At 43.3% G+C, this 16,301-nt stretch overlaps 1 protein-coding gene across 1 annotated transcript in view; it reads left to right on the top strand.

The window, feature by feature from the left end:
• The first annotated feature begins 2,902 nt into the window (after positions 1–2,902).
• Positions 2,903–16,301, top strand: part of MYL10 (myosin light chain 10) — a 72,259-nt gene continuing 58,860 nt past the window's right edge. Inside the window, exon 1 of the mRNA XM_021287010.2 lies at positions 2,903–3,113. The gene's annotated coding sequence lies outside the window, so the exon portion shown is untranslated. The remainder of the gene's footprint in view (positions 3,114–16,301) is intronic.

The following is a 16,301-nucleotide window of genomic DNA, read 5'->3' on the forward strand; positions in this document are numbered from 1 at the left end:
ACGGCATGTGTGGCGCCTATAGCAATGCAGAGCGTGTGTATGAGTGTGTGAGAGTGTGTGCGCGTATGTGTGCGTGTGGGTACTGCTGCCCTCTGCCAGGGAGAACTACAGCAGTTTCACAACTGTGCCGTGCAAGGCTTGGCCTTGGATTTCTCAGGTGAAAATGCTGGTGCATTGGCCATGAGCTGCACCAAATCGAAATAAGAAATGCCCTGCGAATTAGAAATCACCCTTTACCAGCCAGTTCTAATGCACAAGCAGCTATATCAGTGCCTTTGAAGCATGTAAACGTATTTGTTGCTGCCACCATGCAAGCCCAGGCAGTCCAAAGTCAGTTACTTCTTTCTGTTCCTGCTTTTCTGGTTAAATGCACCTGGGAATATGTAATTGTTTATGTCATAAAACATTCATCATAAACAAAGGGGATGGGCAAGCCAGCTGAGCAAATGCTGGGGAAATAAGTTAAAAACCCCTGGGATTGGTATAATTGGTAGTGCACTTGTGAGCCGGATGAAAGATGTATGTTTTATATGAAAGTATAAAGAGGGGACAGGCACTGTGTGTACCTGGAGAGAAAGCATTCCATGTGTAACTGTGGCTTGGCAAAAGCACGGGCGCTGTTGTTAGAAACACGCAGAACAGATCCCTGGCGGAGCAGAGGAGCGATGTGATAAGAAATTTAAAGGCCTGTTTTAAATCTCTAACAGTGATCTCTGATTTACATCAGTGCAAACAAGGGCAGAGACATGGCCTAAGTCAGAGCTGTAGGCATTGTTCAAATGTCTCGGTTGTTTTGTTTTTGTTTTGTTTCCTATATAGATAAAAGATAAAGAAAGCATATATTCTTTGTTAAATAATGCTCAGTGCCAAGGGACTTTCCAGGTCTTAAAGCTGGGGCTGAAGAAGTTAGCTTACATGTGGAATTGCTGCTGATCCAAGAGCACAGAAAATAAACAGTACATGTACCTCCATCCCTTGAACCCTGTGAGCTAGTTTTGCGGTTATTGTTCCCTTTGGGATTGTCTTATCTCTTGCCATGTTTACAGGGTTCACCTTGTCTGCTACCCTGAGCCTCCCTGCCAATCACAAAGCATCTGAACATACATGGAGGTTGGTTAGAGTGCAACACTTGGAGTGGTGGACATCACACTGGTAGCTCCAAAGAAAGTAGTGAGGCGACAATGAATTTAAATGTCAATGTGACTGTGTAGATATAAGAATTAAACAGACTTATACAGTGAGCAGGGAGCTCCCATTAAATAGAGGGAGTATGTCTATGGGAGAATCAGTAATGTATCCGATACTCAACGTTGCTGGCGCTTTCTCAGCTGCAGTCAACTGCTGCATGATTAGATTTGGACTATTTCTTCTTTGTCATTCCATTAGCAAGCACTAAAGCACGATGAATGTGTATGAAAGAAAATACATCTCAGATCTAGAGTGCCAAATCATCTCTGCAAAGCTAGACCCTTCCAGAGCAGATAAGAGACTTCTACCATTGCTTTGCTTTTTCTTTTATTTCCTGACTGGATCAGAGACAACTATTATTATGGATGTTTAATCTTTGCACTGTGGTAGAGATGCCCACTGGTGGCAGCCTCTTCCAGACTGTTGGGCAATCTTGGTCTGTTATGATTGTGTCACATGTATCTTGGTCCCAAATGGATAGATGCACATACATAAACACATTTCTTAGCAATTAAGTGTCCTGGCTAGGAAACAACCCAGTGGCAATATTACATGAACTTAAGTTGTCCAGGAGGTAATCCAATTTTCTTCTTTGGCTCCTTGTCATTTTTTAATTGAACGGCAAGAAGTTGGTGTCATTGCTGCATGGCAGAGTTGTGTAACGACGAAGAGGCCGCCAAATGGCTGGGAGTCAAGAAGCACACTGAGCCTCATCCTAGGAACTACAAAGCCACTCAATACAAATGACTTTTTGATGTCTCTAAGAAAACTCTAAGAAGTTAAAAGTGAGAAATGTTCTCTAAGATAGAAGCAGATTCCTCTACATTGTAAAGAGAAGTGAAAAAATGCAACTTGCAAATGTTTGCCTGCGTATCTCTCTCCACACTGTTGAGTATGCTTCACGTTGTTTTTCTAGCAAAGAACATTCTAAAAGTAGCCCGAACCACTGCAGTATTGCTCCTGTACACCACGGTATTTTGATTTCTTTTGGATTGCAAGCTCTTGTGCTGTTTGGTAGGTTCCTTGAACACCTAGCTATGGGACACAAGTGATTTGCTGAAAATCTCCACTTTCCTGGGAAAAAAAGTCCTTCAAAGGCTGCTTAAGTGCCTAAAACCATGGCCTCAATGCTCTCCCAAGGTTGCAAAACCCAGAGGCAAATAAACCAAAAAACTTTAAATTGAAATGAGAATGATGATTTTTCCTCAGTCTCATGATTTTTGGTGAGCCTGACTCATGATTTTGAATGCTTAAGATTTGCAGTACCCTGTGAGGTAGATACAACCACTGCAGGACAGGTCCGAACAGCCCCTTAAAAAATCATTTATTAGCTCTCCCTTCCTTTGTACTCCCTTTTGTTGGGTGCATTTAATTAATTAATTTTACATGTTCTTTCTGCCTGTCTAAAAAAAAATACTTGTGGATTCAGGGTGCCAATAAAAAGTTCTTTTATTTTAAAATTGAAAGATGAAAACCAGCATAATGAACTTGCCACTTCCTTAGAGTTCTGGTAACTTGGGTGTGATCTGATGGTACAGAATGATTCATGGGATAAAATTATAGACTTATGCAGGTGTGTACAAGAGCCTGGGTGGGGTGTAGGCAAACAGGGAATTTTATATGGCAATAAACACGGGCATGTGGTATAAAGAAACTGTACTGCCTTAAAAAATCTTATTTTATTTTATTTTTATTTGATAAGGACAAATTGAAGGACCTTTCTGGTCAAACACAAAGACATTGCTTTCCTCTATTTCTGCCAGAGTCCAACAGAGAGAGCACTATAGACCTTGGAGCAGGTGGAGCCCTTGTCTCATTCATTCCTAGCACCGTGCAAAAGCAACGTGCAGCTCATGCCTGGATTCTCCTCGTACCTGCAGTCTGCTTCTATTGGAATTGGACAACACGGCAGTATTTAAGCTCAGGTAAACCTTCTTTTAAGGAGACTGTTTTTGGGGCTTTCTCCTTGCACAGCCTTTAACCCTGCACTCCATCTCACAGAGACAGTCGGCGTTTTCAAGTTCCCTGATGGAAAGGGTAGGTCCCATCTAGTCTGGCTGCTGGGCTAGGTGAAAAAGCTCTGCGCCTCCAAGCAGCGAGTTACAATCTCACACCTGATCATAGTGCCAGATACAGTGAAGGTCAGAAGGCCAAAGGTTGAGAAATCTGGCTTGCAAAGCAAACAGAAATGTTTCTGTTTGCGGACAGAAATGCTGACTGTACATAGAGCCACAGGAACTTCCAAACCACAAGAATTGCCTCTCACTGCTTCCCTCTTCATCTTCTGTTCCTTCACCACCAACCTTTTCTCTTTCTTGCCACTGTTGGCCTGAAATTCTTCTTGCCTGAAGCCCCTGCTGTCTGAGACAGCCTACACATGTCTGCCTGAACACCTCTGCTGATTTCAGAGCTCATCAGAAGAAAGATTTGAAAAAAAGATAGACTAACTGTGAAGCTGGTATAAAGTTATAGAGCTCTGCTGAAACCAAGGGAGTTAGGCAAATAAGAATTTTTGAAATGTCAGGGACAGATGTTTAGCTTTTTTTTTCTTCGTAGTTTCTCCCTCCCTCTGTGGTTTGTTATCATTCAGCTCTACAAGGCTTTGTTTAACTCTGGGAAAGGCCATAGGAGTTGGAATTAGATCCAATTTTGTTTGCACAGGAGTGTGTGGCTAAGGCTGGGTCTTGGAAAAGGGCGTATAATACAGTCTGAGGGTTTTGGAAGATCATCATAACTATTGCTTGAGTACCAGGCTCACTCTCTTCTCACAATATCTTACTCCACAGACAAGACCTATTTGCCAGAGTAAAGGGCGCAGTGAGATACTTCTGGAAAAGGATGACTGTCACTTGTCTAAGGCAGCTGGAAGAGAAGCGAGCATTATGGGACGTGTGGGTTTCTGGCCCATAGATGGTTCTGGCATAATGGACCATTATCACCTTAAATGCCAACATTCCCCAGATCATGACTGGAGCTCTGTGTTGGGCCTTGGGAGTTCATGGGCTCCTTAGCAAAGAGATGATAGAAAATTGCTCCATTTTACACCATCCAGGTGTAGGTGTTGGGCTTTGGACGAAGTCAGCGCAGGTTGTGTTCATCTACAGCAGCTGATCAGCAGTTCCTGATACCTGGACACCTTTTGCTGGGGTCAGAGCTGGGGTGCTGAAGGACACAAGCGGTAACATATAGAAGTACAGATCTCTTGTCATCTTATTGCTACCAGCTCAGCGTAAATCCAGTCTATTTAAGTGAGCAGTAAAGGCCACCCCAGACTGTCCAGAAAACAAAATCAGAATGCAGTGCTTTCTCTGCATAAATAACTAGCAATTCCTGAGGAAATAGGTCCCAGATTTCCCTACGAATCGGGGCCTTAAGTTCTGACATAGGGAGCTATTCATGGAGGGAGTTCTAATTGAGTCAGGTTGTGCTTTTTCCACAAATTGTTTACCCTCTGTCTGGGTCTTTACTGGATTCCTAAAGGGACCTGTGTTGCACCCAGGTGCTGTGGTGGTTAGGCAGATTTAGGTGAGCACTCTTTGCATGCAGAAGTCAAATACTAAGGATAAAAAACATGTCGATGGTCCATAAGAGGGACAGATCATATGGTCACCATCTGGGGCTCCGGGATGGCTCTGCGCAGTTGCTGTGCCTTTCTGTGTTTCCACAACAGCAACCAAAGATGGTGACATGGAGGAAATTAATGCCAACTGCCCACTCATTTCCTGATTCTTTGTTATACATGCTTCAGTGTTTTTAAAAAGAGAGACGGCAACATAAGGAATCTGGAGTCTCATCTCTGACAGGTATGGATTGAAGTGAGTGAGTGGAGTTATTCTGGTGTAATCCAGGTTAAAAAGAAGTAATGGGCCCTGTACTCTATGCTGAAATTCTCTCATGAAACTTTTCCCAGAAATATCAAAGAATATTAAAGTTCTTTGGGAGCAGGGACTGTCTCATACTGTGTGTGAACGGTGTCCAACACAGTGGGGCTCGCTCTTGGCAGAGACCTCTAGGAGCTACTGCAATACATGTAATAACATCTAACTACACCTTCAAGACATGGTGTAGGGAAATACATTGTGTTAACTCAGTTGAGTCCCTGCCTAACCTGTGATTTAGAGGGGCCCCTCCCTCGGCATTCAAAGGAGGAAATTAAATCTTCCCCAGGGAAGAAGTTTTCTGACCTTTCAGAGGTCTGTGTGTATCGGCTACAAAGGAGGAGCAGGAACCGGGACACTTAGGATCGGTTCCCCAGTTTGGCTACCTGGCCTTTAGCAACTCAACTAATTACTATGGTTGACAGTTGCCCAATTGTCATAATGATTCTTTTCTTCCCCATAGCAGGGTGAGGATGGTCGAAAGGGAAGCAAATTCTTCCTGCATTGATGATTACAGAGTGCTTTAAGGTGCTCTGGTGAAAGGGCAAACAGACAGTAATAGATCACGTTCATCTCTGCTAGCTGGTCCCTAAAAGCATTTACTGAGGAGACTGAGGCTTGCTTTCTGTCTTCAGTACTAACTCTTTAAGGAAACAGTTGCTTAAGGTAACATTTTCCAAAGTATTCAAGTGAGTCTTCCAAATCCTTTTGAAAGTGAAGGTATCTCAGACATTACATTTCAAAAATACACCTGAGTCCCCAACACATTTGAAAACACCCGCATCAGTTTTTTCCTGTGTGAAGAGTATGAAATTATAAAGCCATCAACTGACCCCAGGAAATTAACACTCATATTAGTAAAATCTGAAAAATTAATATCCCATAGCTAGTATGTCACTAAGCAAATAAATTTTCCCCTTATTGTATTCAATCATATCGAAACCCTCAGCAGACTTGCCTGATTCACTAGCCATGAAATCTTGGTCTTATCCTTTGATCTTTCTTCAGATACTACTTCATGTAAGGATACACAGACTCCCCTGGCTTGCCTCAAGCAGGGAGAGACTAAGACGGTTTCTGTGCTTCTCTAGGCTAATTAGCCACTTGCAGGACCCTGGAGAAGTGTAATCCACAGTTTTCCTTCACTACATCCGTTCCTGTAAAAGCCTGGATCCTGGTCTTTACTTCAACACTGGGGCTGACAGAGATTTCTGATCTCCAAATTAAAATAAACTTCTAGCAAGGCCCAGTTCTAGTAAAAGAGCCATAGTATTGAGATTGATAAGCCATGTTGGAGGAGGTTTGTAGACACTGAGGTATTAGATGCTATGGAGGTACAAAGGGTTAACTTCTTTTTTCCTCTCTTAATTGCACAGTCACTTCACAGGCTGCACATGGGTGTCTCAGGCATGGAAGAGGGCAAGACAGAAAAACTGTCTGTGGGAAAAGCTGCATTCCATACCCTGAACCTCCACATTGCAAAGTTTTTCCCGCCTCCCTCTAAGTTATTTTGCTTTCTTGTTGTATATCTAACTCCTAAGGAAAAGACCTTGCTGATTCAGCCCGAATCTTTTTCTGTTGAGTCACCCCCTCCAGCTTCCAAATTAAAAGTCCAGTAATTGGCTGTATATGAAGGTTTAGACAATTGCTGCCTTATAACCTCAGCATGAGCTGTATGTGGAATTTCTCCTGTTATATGTGAAAAGACAAGCTTAAGTGAGATTGTAGTTAGAGACAAAACTATTGGATGAGCAGTTCTGCCCTCCCGACGTGGAAGGAGGGCTCCAGACATCCAGGTCCCCCAGTGCAAGATAAACCCTGCTGGAATGCTGCATTCTGACCCAAAGGCTGCTCAGGAAAGCTAAGATCTGATGCCAGATCCCAGCTGCAGTTAAGAGCAGGAATGTATCTAACATAAGGCAAAGGACAACCTGGCCTTCTCTGCCATGAGCTCTTTGTGTCTCACATCCTCCTTCCAGCGAGTGCTTAACCCATTTGCCTTTCTCAGCTCCGAGTGCTAGAGCTACCCTCGTGCTACGTAGTAGCCCAACACGAATCGCTGCCCACTACCAGCATCTGCATGCTCCAGTTGCCCTACTGGGTAATCTGACAGTGCTTCCGCTTCCCAGCTCTCTGCCTTTCCTTCATGTGCTCTCAAGCCCTCTGCTGTGACCACTGCCTTTTGCTAAAGCCTGAAACTCCTTCCTTCTACACTTGCCAGGCAAGATCTATTATTCTCAAGGGTTACTGACACAGAGCATGAACCTCTTCATATAACCCCTTGAATGTCTTTTGCTGCTGTCTTGTGTTAGGATAGGCAATGCTGCCATCTCCAATATGAAGCAGGAGGCAGGACATGCTTAAAACAGTGAACAATGAAGAGTTGCAGTTTGAGTTTGTGCCTTAATTTCTTTTTGCATCTGTTCCCTGGTCATATCAAAATACAGGTGGCATTTCTCTTCCTGCCCTTGGTGCTACAGAAAGAAGAGAGGCAGGGTGGTCTACTAGGATAATGTCAGGCTGCAGCAAGCACCAGCTGCCCTCAAAGAGATGGGGAACTGAAGGGGACAATGTGGCTGCCAGGTCAGGGTCCTCACCAGCCCACTGCCCTCCAGTGAGCCAAGCAGAGCAGGCTCAGGCGTGGTAGCCAAGAGTCCAGATCACCAGACAACCTTGTGGTGATGAGACAGGTCCACCCTCAAGCCAAGAAACCAATGCACAGGTCAGGATCAGGTCTAGTAAGGCTAACCAGGGTCAGGCACAGCCCAGTGACCACCAGACAGGTCCATAGTGATAAGGTAAGTCTGAGGTCAAGCTCAGAGATCAGTGAGTGGGTCAAGATCAGCAAGTTTCACAGTCAGGCACAGGCATAGCTGTATGTGACACAGCTGGTGACTGGCTCTCCTGACAGCTTTGCTCATATGGCAGCTGAAGACCTGGGGTTGAGCTTAAGTGGGGCTCATGGGTAGAGGATGGAGGCTTCAGGTTGTACTGGTTAGGGTTGTTAAGACTTATTAGTGCTTTCAGGGCCCTTATACACAGATATTATTTCTAGCTCTGCCCCTGACTTCCAGGTGAACTTGAACAAATCCTTTTCCTTGTGATTTTCCATCTTACCTCAGTTTCAGTTGGAAGCAAGACCAGTACTGTCTTCTTCTCTGAAGCTTCAAATGAGTAGAAAGGAGCAGTGTAGGCAGCATTATTTTACAGCATGCTTGTAATTGCAAGATGTGGACCTATTATGAGGACAGGAGTCACAGTAGCTCCTTCACACAAGAATTTTTTATTGCTCACGTGAGTATATTTTCATATTTTCCTCTAACAAGCTTCTGAGTATTTCCGGCAGGATTCCTGTGTGATTAAACATAATATAAAGTGTATTTGTCTCACACAAGATCTGACTTGCTTTTGAAGCATCAGCAATCATCCCACCAATTGCTGGGATGCAACTATATTTTTTTTATTGTTATTACTGTTTTTCCACTCTCTGTCCTGGATCTTGTAAGATACTAGTCCTATCATTAATTATGCTAACAAGGTCCTGAGGTTGATTTAGAGGCTCTGTTATAATGCCAGCCTCTCAGTTTACATCTCAAGTATCAGCATGTTTATTGTAGATCTCTGTTAGGAGAAGCTACTTTTTCTGTGCTTGTATGGAGAGTGAGCGCAGGAGCCAGAGTTGGAGGCGAGTAGGGCAAAATAATACACAGAAATGAGAAAAAGCAAATATCTTTGCCATATCTGCATCTTTCTGACAAAAGGCCTGACGTTTCCATGGGGCACAGAGGTCTGCCTGTAGCTTCTTATTGACACATAAGATTTGGTTTCACAGAGTTTTTCCCCAAATACAAAAGAAATACATTCACGGACGAATAGTTCAGTCCTGAGGGCCAGCACCCTGTTCAGTGTGCTGATAACTTTCCAGAGCTGATGTGTGTATTAGTCACCCTTGCTGGTTCGCTGCTGATCTGAAAGACAGAGGTTAAATAATTGCGAAAGCAACTGATGTCATCATGGCGCCTGACTGGAGCTGCTGCTTGGGAACTGTGGAGAGAGATGGATTTGCTTTGCTTTTGCCCAGGAAAGGGCTCACACCGAGCAGCGGTTCCCAACCGTTTCTCAGACGTACAATCCAATGCACAGTGTCTGTGCGGCTGAGTCGCTCCCACCTTCCCAAACCGCTCACCAAAGAGAGTTGTGAAGAGGAGAACTGTAGACAACATGTCTTCCTGCTGCAGTCCTCCTCTCTCTGCTTCTTCCTTTTAAAAACCAGATGCATGCATACACATTTACAAGGGCCTCCTTCATACACAGCACCGTGTGTGTGTGCCCCAGCACACAAGTCAGGATCTGTTTTGTTGTGTACATAAGTAGAGAGGTTTCTTGTACAGGCCTGTTTTACTGACCATATCATGTGTATATCATACGTAAACTAGGCATGTATCATATAACCTTGTATATGTGTATGGGCCTTTTCTACTACTGTTTAACATTGAGAACGACTTGGCTCTGTATGAGACATAGAAGTAAAGACAGACCCTGCCCTAAAGAGTTTGTACTCTAAATGTCAGACAGAGAAAAGACAGGATGCGCTGTGGTGAGGAAGATTTCTGATGTGTTTGTCATTTAAATAGGAAAAAAACTAAACTTGCTTCACAGGAAAGGAGTATGTGCCTGTTTGTTTTTAAGAGAACTTTAGAAAAGAAAAAGTAACAGTTTTATGACAGTTTGCTGGGGGAGAGGTTTATCTTAACACCTGCACAGAGGCTCTGGAGAAGGAAATGGGTGTATGTGCCTGTGTGGTCTGGAGTGTCTGTGCCTGTTGTTGCTCTGTTCTCGGAGTGAAATTCAGTTCTGAGGGTGCAACTTCTAGCTGCCACCAGGACTAGCTTTACTGGCACACGTGCCAATCCTTTTGCTCCTTGAGCCCTTCCCTGTGGCTATCTGGTGTTTGCCTGCCTCTGTGTCTAATCCCCAGCTTGGGTTGCGTTTTATGCTTTTAATGAGAAGGGGTAGACAGCGAAGCAAAACTTCCACGCTGGGATCATAGAAGAGGAGCTATTTATTTATGTGTTTCATGTGATGCCATGAAAACAGTCAGCAGTCTTACAGTGGAGCTCCGCAGTATCCACAGCACCTTTGCTGGTGCCGACTGATGTTACATAGCACATGCCCCATGCAGCGTTGTTCTGCATCATCACTGTGATGGACAGGCTGCAGAATCAGAAATTGTTGCAAGCAGCACATTTTGTTTTTTGGGTGCTCAGGTTCTCAGGTCTAAAACTTCTTAAACTCTGGCTAGGACTTTTCAATATTTTTATTATACACCTACATATTTATATTTTAAGAAAATTAAGCGCTAGGTGTGGGTATGTGCTAATACTAAAAACGAAACAAACCATACGAAGCTTTCTAAAGCCTTATATTAAAATACTGGAAGCATTTGACTCCAAAGCACTGGGTTGAAGAGGCATGTGGAAAAGCCTTGGTCCACTTTGCAGCTAAAGACAGAAACTTCTCATGGGTTATTTCAAAGTGGTCAAGATGTAAGCAGGGAAGCTTTATGGGTCACACCATTTTAATGAGAGACTATCACAGCTGGAGAGTGACTTTGTGGGCATATAATGCCACTTGGGTAGCTGTTTCAAGGTACTGGAGCCTGTTAGATGTTTGAATTCTCTTAGTGATGTCTGTCTTGTCAGCTCTAAACTTCAGGAGACAGTTAAGCCCCAGATCTCAGCTTGTCCAAACCGTCTTCACACTGGCATTTTCTCTGGTTTTACTGCAGAAAGAGACTCGGTTTCCCTAGCTTAAATTTATATCGCGTCTCTAGAGGAACTGTGAACACAACTAGGTCAGATCCTGTGGCTCTGTGACCTCTGAATTCAGTGCAGCATCCTGAAGTCGTGTGTAAGGACTCCGGACCAATCACACTGCAAATTTAATAGCAATTCCAGCAACAACACCCTTGTCACTTGGATGGAAGTAAAGAATTAGGCAATGATAAAGCCAGAACGCAAGGCTGGTCCCCCTACCCTTTGGGACTGGCCCATTCCAGCTGCCTGGAGCAAGGTTTGCTCCTCGCCCGTCGCCAGCTCTAACCCAGCAGTCGAACCAGCTGCTTCACTCTCTGCTCTTACTGAGAATGACCAGAGCAGGCGAGTTTTGATACTTTTTCAATACATTTTTTAAACCAATTCATGACTCTTTACATGAATAACTGAAATTAACCTTCATTTGTGCCTTAATTTGAAGTTCAAACTTAACATAATCAATATTTTGTGGTCTTCTGCAATCTGTTCAAGTCTGTTTATCCAAGGAAATTATTTATCCCCCTTCTGCATTTGAGGTAGAAATGGGCATAATTACTCCACAAACAATAAGGAATTGAAAAAACTAGGACTCTGAATTACAGAGAAATACACCATGTCCAGATTCAACACTTGTGAAGTACATGCACAACCCTCTAAATTTTTTGGTGTATAATATATTAACTGTTTCTCAGCAAACTATCCCCATTCAGCTTTTTGTAACATTATAGCGCTTCAACAATGACTGTGAAGCCTCCTTCCCCCCCCAACCCCGAAAGCGATTGTATAAGGAAAATAGTCATATGTGCTGAAGTCGGATATGAAAGCAGATATGTATTACTGAATAAAATGCTTTGGTTTTGTCATGATGTGTTTTTGGATGAGCTACGTTTATAACTGAGTAATTTGCTATCAATGTTTCATTGTAATTTACTCTCTAAAGAATTCATCATGTCATAAACTTCAGTAGGTACAAGATCAGTTCATTCTAATTTTGAGATTGTATCGTAAGAAACATTTAGCACATTGTGAAATAAATTCAAGAAGCATTTAATCACTGCAAGTCTGTCATGCTCATCTTTGTCATCCTTAACAAACTTAAAAACTGCAACTGAGCAATTCTCAGCTAATGTAAAAAGTAACATCTAATGGCTTTCAACTGCAAGTCAGACAGATAATCATCTTGTGGGGACATGCCTCAACATTTCTGTGCATTGAAGGTTGACAAAATGATATAACTTCCAGAACCCTGAAACTCTTGGCGGCTTAGGAAAAGTGATTGAAAACTTTGGTTACACAACCCTCAAGATCAAGTGATTATTTGTTCAAACACTTATTTATAAAATAATTTGCTATGTTTTACAGAAGGTGAGGATGCTTATTTTGCTTCCAGCTAATTGCCCAGCTCATTTTCCTGTAATTTACAGCCAGTGATGCCTCCATAAGTTAACATTAGTCTTATTAGCCAAATGTGAATAACAAAGCTCAGACTATTTGACTTTTTTAATACTACTTAGATTTTCAGACACTCTCATACAGTTTCACTGATGCCTTGCAATGACAATAAAACAGATTTTTTTAATTACTGTATGACCGAGAGGAAAACTACTTTCAAGAGCACTTTTTTTATTTCCACGGTTTAAAAGTTTGTATGTGCAGAGCAATGCTAGTGGAAATCACCTAGAGTTATTTAAACTTGTTTTTTGCACCTTTTGTTGCTATTTTCTGCTTGAATTTTGTAATTAAATATTTGAGAAGCTCTTGTTGAAGAGAGAGTGGGTGGAATTTGATCTTGTACAAAGTGGGCAGGAGATGTAAACCAGTCCGCTTCAAACAGAGCTCCAGTTCAGCCAGCAGCATCGCTGTGGGTCTGGATCCCCACACGAGTGCCCGGATGCTGTGGGTTCTCTGCCTGGCTCTGGCAGCACCTCGAGCACTGAGCTCGCGGGAGGAGTTCACTCCGTTCTCTCTCAGTTCTCCTATGCCATTACAAATAGGTTTTTGTGCTAAACTCAAATGCAAGCATTTGCCTTTTGGTTTCCATCATCTACTTCTGATTCCACCTCCTGTGATGCTTTTAGAAGCTCAGAGCACAGCAGCGATGTAGAATAGAAAATCTGAGCAATCTCTGCTCTAGAACCAACTCTGTTTGTATACTGCTAAGCCTGGGTAAAATATTTTTAAAAGCTCTGAGAAGACTTTTACCTACAAACTTCTCCATATCTGCTGACTTCTGTTTAAAGGTCTTGTGCTGTATGTAGCACTGCAACTTAGTTTTGCTTTGAGCAGAAGTTCGAATAGGGGATCTCCAAGGTCCCTCCTAACCCAAGTGATTCTTTTCACTGATCCTCTGCAATAAAAGTCATTAGTACCTGTATACAGCTTAACAAAACATTCTATAGCGGCTTAAAAGGGCTCTAGCTCAACAGAAAGTTGAGTCCTCAGTTTAGATTCCTCATTTAGCTTTTGACTTCCCAAGGCCTGAAGATAAAATTGAAGGTGGGTGTGCAAGACTTCAGCCTCTGCAGTGAGTTGGCCCAGCAGCATCTCCTCTGGCTTATCGGCGGAAATAGAATAAGAGCCAGAGGGACCTTCTGTTGTTGTTTGTCTATGGATTTGAGTTGCTGGACTGGCTTGATTTTGCTCAGACTTCTGATCTTTGGGGCAAACTGAACCTGGGTAAACTCAGATGTACACTCAGGTGTAGTGCTATGTGTCACGCACTTCTGATCAGATGCATGGTTTTGTGTATCTTTTTTTTTTCTCTTGCAGCTGGTAAAAATCAAAGGATAGTAAAAAGAAAGTGCAAGCAGCAGCTGTGTGAACCCAAAGTGTTTGAAATGCAGCAAACTGCATGTGGGGAGGGACATAAAATGGGGGCAAATGTGATAATTTTCAGAGCTGTGCAAGGGAGGTAGAGAAGCCCCTTGGGGCAGGGGTAAAGTTATCATCGCATTAAGTGAGTAGTCTGCTGTGATTGTTCTCTGATGTGAAATAGAGTGAAAAATGAGGGGATTTTTTTTTCCTTTAGTTTATTGGAAACGTGAATGACTCGTCTTGCTTTACCTTATTTTGTATCTGCCGTATTTGGAGTGTGCTTTGAATAAACAGGGCTTTTTGTTTTCATGCTCCTGTAGATTTTGTTTCTTGCCTCACTTATTTTTTTTCTTTTTCTGAAAGTAGAGGTTTGGGTGAAAAGTAGCCATAACATTTCTGCTATCAGAAATGTACTAAATTCATTCATTTTCAGCCAGGGATAATGAAACTCCAAAACTCTTGAGTCACTCCAAAGGTTCTGCTCATGAGAATTGTATCCAAACCTTTCTCCCCAGCCTCCTCCTGGCTGTTACCAGCAGGCAAACCTTGAACCCAGGAGCTTTTTCAGCAGCAAACCCCACCATTCCCTATTGCCCAGCAAAGGAGAGAGCTGTTTGCAAGCTCCCGTCTGGAATGGTGCAGTTTGGGAATGAGCAGTGTGTCGTGCTCGGCTGTGAACCAGACACGGCCACGGAGGTGAGGAAGGTGGGTGACTCGGATGGACAGGATGTGACCCTGGGCCAGTTAAACACAATCTCAGATCTGAACATGCTCAACAACTCCAGCAAGTCCGTGTCCAGTTCTGATTTTTGGGGTAGAAATCAGATGACTTGCAGCTCAAGGCTGAGTTTGTGTTTAATTAGGGGATTATCTCAAATCTGAAATGGAGATGCTTTGAAGCGTGTGAACCAAAGCTCGATAAAGACTCCCACAAAACCCCACAAATGGGAAATTTATAGGCTTTGCCCTGTATTTATTTGCTATGGCTTGGTTAGAAGTGAGAGGTACAGCTCAGCTGCCACAGCTGGACTTTTTTCTGGTCCATCCTTCTTTCTGCAGGCTGCTGTAATTTGTTTGTTGAGCAGATCATCTGAAATCAGATTGGCTGGAGCTGGAATCGCTCTGCTCCGCTCCCTTAGCAAATACGCGAGGTCTGAGAGGTGTCTGGCTGTGTGTAATGAAATGAGCTGACTGGCACTTCAGCATTCCCCTGTGTAGGAGCGTCTTAGGAGTAAGACACTTAATTATTATTAACATTCTAATTGGCTTGTGCGGGTGTGTGTGCGTGACTGCGCTGCCTGGTAGTGAAACCACATCCCGCACTTCCCAAACCGCGTCCCTCTGAATGGAGCAGAGCCTGTATCTTCTAAAATTCATATCTCAACCTTCAGCCGTTTCCAGTAGCAAAGCGCTAAATACACTAAATGTGAGGGGGGGAGGGAAGAAAAAAGTAACTATTTTAGGGAAACATTAACAGGAAAAGAACTTCTTGGTAAGGTCTGCAGATAAGAAGGGTAAGAGTTGTTCTCTCCGAGCAGTGTCTGCGGTACAGCTTGTCCTGTGTGCTTTAGCCACTTCTCTGTGCCAGCATATAAGGAGGACATTAGCTCTTAATGGGAAACATTAGGTGTTTAAATCAAGCCCATTTTTCCACAAGGCGGGCTGCTGTCAGGTGGCTGCTGGAGGCTCTGCTCCCCAAGTCACTTCTTGTTAGAGGTTTGCCACCTAGTGCTGCAATCCCGAACTGCTCCTCTCTGCCTTCTGCCCGGACCTGGGGCTGGAAAAGCCGATTTAAAAACCAAATTGCTTATTTACTACAAGTAGCAGTTGCTACATGCATTGACTCTTTGGCTCTTAGCTTTTGCAAAGAACAATATTTGCTGGGAGACAGCAGCGATACTTGTTGTTGCAGTGAAAGATGCTGCTTACGCTGACAAACTGCACCAGAACGGAGGGTTTATTGTAATAATGTCCTTTCACCCTGCTTTGGCAGAGTGAAACAGACTGAAAATGAATGACTACAGTTTATAGCAGGGTGCTTGCCTTAGTGTGTAATGGCAAATGACAATTGGATCTGCGTGGTACAAAGATGGTGCATCCAGGATGGTCTGGCAGAGAACAAACACTGTTCTGATAAACTCATACTTCGGAAAAACATAGAAGAAGTCGGCAATTTAAAATAGCTTCCTTTGTGCTCAGACCATCTCTCTAAAAGACATGATCTGACCATCCAACTGTATGTACAGCTCTCCCCTTCTGCTGAGTTATAATAAAAACAGAAGCAAGATCCTTAGCTTCCTGTATCTGCACTTAATTTAGCACCAACACTAAAGTCATTTTACCCTTTCCTACTACAGGGATGATTTTTACCACCTTTACCCTTGCTAAGAACAGCATCTCGCACTGAGTTGTTTTTACAGAAATTGGTGAGACTTAACTACCCTTATAATCAAGTTTACGGTGCCAGAATCTGATGTAGGGCTCTCCTGCCGATGGAGTTCTCTCTGCTTTGGCAGTGCCAATTTTCTCCCTGCATATTGCAAAAAGTACTTGAACTCAGACCCCGAAAGGTGCTTGAGCAGCTGTGGTTCCCACCAAAGCCCGGTGA

Source organism: Columba livia, chromosome 20, assembly GCF_036013475.1.
Source record: "Columba livia isolate bColLiv1 breed racing homer chromosome 20, bColLiv1.pat.W.v2, whole genome shotgun sequence".
Lineage (NCBI taxonomy): Eukaryota > Metazoa > Chordata > Aves > Columbiformes > Columbidae > Columba > Columba livia.